General features: G+C 53.1%; 1 non-coding gene across 1 annotated transcript; it reads left to right on the top strand.

Annotated features, from left to right (window-relative positions):
* The first annotated feature begins 2,083 nt into the window (after window positions 1–2,083).
* Window positions 2,084–2,157, top strand: TRNAT-UGU. Its single transcript has one exon. It is a non-coding gene; the product is annotated as a tRNA-Thr (tRNA).
* The last annotated feature ends 1,184 nt before the right edge of the window (window positions 2,158–3,341 follow it).

The following is a 3,341-nucleotide window of genomic DNA, read 5'->3' as shown; positions in this document are numbered from 1 at the left end:
ATATTTTAATATAGGTCTAGGATCCATTTTGAGTGTAGTTTTGTACACGGTGTATGAATGGTCTAGGGCGCCGGAGTGGCTCAGCCAGTTAAGCATCTGCCTTCAGCTCAGGTCATGATCCCAGGGCCATTGGATTCAGTCCCACATGGGGCTCTCAGCTCAGCACGGAGTCTGCTTCTGTCTCTACCCCTCCCCCTGCTGTGCGTTCTTGGCAATGGAATGCTCTCTCTTGGTCAAATAAATAAAAATCTTTTTTAAATAGGCAAGAGTAGGCGCGCCTGGGTGGCTCAGTTGTTAAGTGTCTTCCTTCAGCTCAGGTCATGAACCTCGGATGGTCAGTTTGAGCCCCGCAGGCTTTCTGCTTAGCGGGGAGTCTGCTTCTCCCTGTGCTTGTGCTTTCTCTCTCTCTCTCTCTCTCTTTTTTGTCATTGAAATAATTTTTTTTTTTTAAAGGCAGCGGTATCAGGTCTGTGTCTAGATTCTTTGCTCTTTGGTTTCCATGTGCGCACACCCAGTGGTTGGGCACGGTGCGTCCGAGAGTTGGCTTCGTGCCCCGCCTTGCTCAGCGGCCAGTTCACTGTGCGAGTCTCTCTCTGGGCGCTCTATTCTGCTCCACTGAGCGGTCTTTTTATTTTTATTTTTTTTAAACCACCACCACACTGTCTTTATTACTGCGCTTTATGGTTAATCTTCGGTCGAGTAGGGACAGTCCTCCAACTTTGTTTCTCAGTTTCGTGCGGTTCGTTCGTAGTCACTCGTGACTGCACGGAAGCTCTAGAACCGTCTGTGAGTGTCCGGGGAATGGCTGAGTCCCGATTCGGTCGCGCTCAGTCGAGTCTCAGGTGTGCGGCGGTCTGCGGGCGGGGGGCGGGCCGGGAGCTGTGTCCCGCTCTGCAGCAGCAAGTCAGAGGGGACCCCACCCATCCCCGCGTCCTCCCCACCCGAGATGGAGCGCGCCTGGAGTCCCCGTTGTGCGTGCGGACGTGTGTGAGAGAGAGACGGAGAGAGGGACACGGTCCCAAAGCTTAGGGCGGGGATCCGTTTGAATTTGGCGAGGGTCTTCGCGTCCTCCCGGCAGGAGAGGACAGGTCCCGGCAGCCCCGAGCCCACAGCGCGGTCTGGGCGGGTCCCGGGGGTCTCCTCCCACGGCCAGTCCAGCCCGGCGGCCCCGGCCCCTCCGCGCGCCACCTGTGGCTGTCCAGGCCCTGCCCTCAGACCCCCGAGTCCCAGGCCCCTCCCGCCGGCAAACAGCGCGATCTGGTGCTCCCCGCAAGCCCCGCTCTTCGCGCCTCGGGTACGACCTGGTGGAGGTGATTCGGGTCACGGCGTGGTGTACGACCTCGGGGAAGGGGTGGGGGCCACCGTGGGGGCAGCAACCTCAAAGGATGGTGTTAGAGGGGAGGAGGTGTCACCTCCGCGAGCTGATGGCGCGTTGCCCTCGATGTGAGGCCTTGGTGGTGCCCGAGTGCGCAGGGCAGTGGTCCGCAGGGACGATATAGCTTCCCTCCCTAGGAGGGTCGTACCTGGACCCAGGAAACCCCCTGGGGTGGGCGTGCGGGGCCCCCTCCGCCTCGTCTCCCCACCCCAGCCCTCCACTGCGCTTTGTGACGGGTGTGACACTGCGGTGTGACTGACTCCGCGGAGGTCCGCATCCCGCACTCTCTTCTCGGCCCCCGACCCCTGGCCGAGTCACTGCTTGCGGGGCGGAAGTGCGCCCCAATCCCGCAGCCCCAGAGTCTTGCACGAAGCCCCCTTTTGAGAGCCCGCAGCTTCGGACATGGGAGAGCCGCGTCCGCGTTCCAAGGGCCGGGCGCAGCCCCAGCGCGGCGAGCTCCGGGAGGACTTCATCCCAGCCGGGGACGGAAAGTGCGTGGCCTTGACTGTCCCTGAGGGTTATTCTTGGTTGAGTGAAGTGCTGGGAGCCCCAACACGCAAGCGGCGCCAAGCTGCTCCCGCTCAAGGAACGAAACGACGTCTTGGGGTTCGTGCGCTTTCTTGCGGGAACCGGCTCTGTGCGCGCTCTGGCGACAGTACTTCATCGAACAGCAAGGACAGACCTGGCACTACCGCAAGCGTGTGTGCGGGCTCCATGGCTTAGCTGGTTAAAGCGCCTGTCTTGTAAACAGGAGATCCTGGGTTCGACTCCCAGTGGGGCCTAGGCTTTTCTCTTCTCCGAAAGCTGCTTTCCCCCACTAAATCACCCTGCTCCTTATATAAATTCTGATCCAATCACTCCGAAGCAGTTGTGACTGCAAAACTCTCACTTTGAAGGAAAGGAGGTGTGTTTCTTTATGATAACTGACAGGGAAACAGAATGGAAATGGACTTCCTGTGGATGGAGAGCTGAGAAATCCAGAAATCAGTAACTTCCTTTGTGATAACTTTGCTGAAGCTCCTCCCTGTCCTCTCTTTTTTGGGCAGGGATGGAGGAAGAACAAGAAAAATGTTCCCAACCCTGAAAGCCTTTTCTGAATTCCCATATAATTAATTAGTGATTTGAGAGAATCCAGCATGTTATGATTTACATATGGTTTTCCGAATACTACTAAATTATGAAATAGTAGTGTATATTTTCTTATAGGTCTTCAAAGAAGGGTTTTAGTCCCCAAGGAACTAAATAAGTTAGCCCCACTGAAAACTGAATTTTAATTCTGCAATTAAAAACAGAATGATCCTATAATGCAGTGATTCCTAAGCTGAGTGTGCATTTAAAATCACCTAGGGAGCTTGTTAAAATACAGTGTCTTGGGACTCATCCCCAGAAGTTTTAATTCTGGTTTGCTGACGGACCCAGAAATGCATACTTTTAGCAAGTACTCTAAGTGATTTTGAAGCAAGTGAATTACCTTTGCAGAACTCCCCATTACAGACATAGCTGAATGAAAAGTGAGGTCAACAAATGCCCTTTGCACTTTTGTACTGATTCAGAAACATCTGCGTACCCTCCTATCATCAGATTAGAATTATTGGAAGTCTACAATATCCCAGGTGTTTGCAGATACACTCTCACTTAATCAACCCAACAATCCTATCAAATATATCTAATAATCAGCTCTTTGAAGATGAGGAAACAGGCTCAGTAATGTAATCAGACAGATAGTAAGGTCAGAGCTCAATGTCAAACCCAAGCCTGTCTGTCTGATTGCAGAACCATGCCTTTCTTATGATACCTGTCTTCTGTTTTTATTAGGGTCAAGAATGAAGGCTTTGGCCACAGAGCCAAACAAAATTAAGCAACTTAGACTGATCTCAAACCTTAGTCTTACAGGTTTGGAGGCCTGAGATAACTTTCTGTTTTCTGTGAGAAAGTACTTGCCCAGAGAACACCTGACTCATGTTTG

Source organism: Lontra canadensis, unplaced genomic scaffold (genome assembly GCF_010015895.1).
Source record: "Lontra canadensis isolate GAN:19392208 unplaced genomic scaffold, GSC_riverotter_1.0 scaffold194, whole genome shotgun sequence".
Lineage (NCBI taxonomy): Eukaryota > Metazoa > Chordata > Mammalia > Carnivora > Mustelidae > Lontra > Lontra canadensis.
Note: the sequence above shows the minus strand (reverse complement) of the source record. Positions and strands in the feature narration are given on the sequence as shown.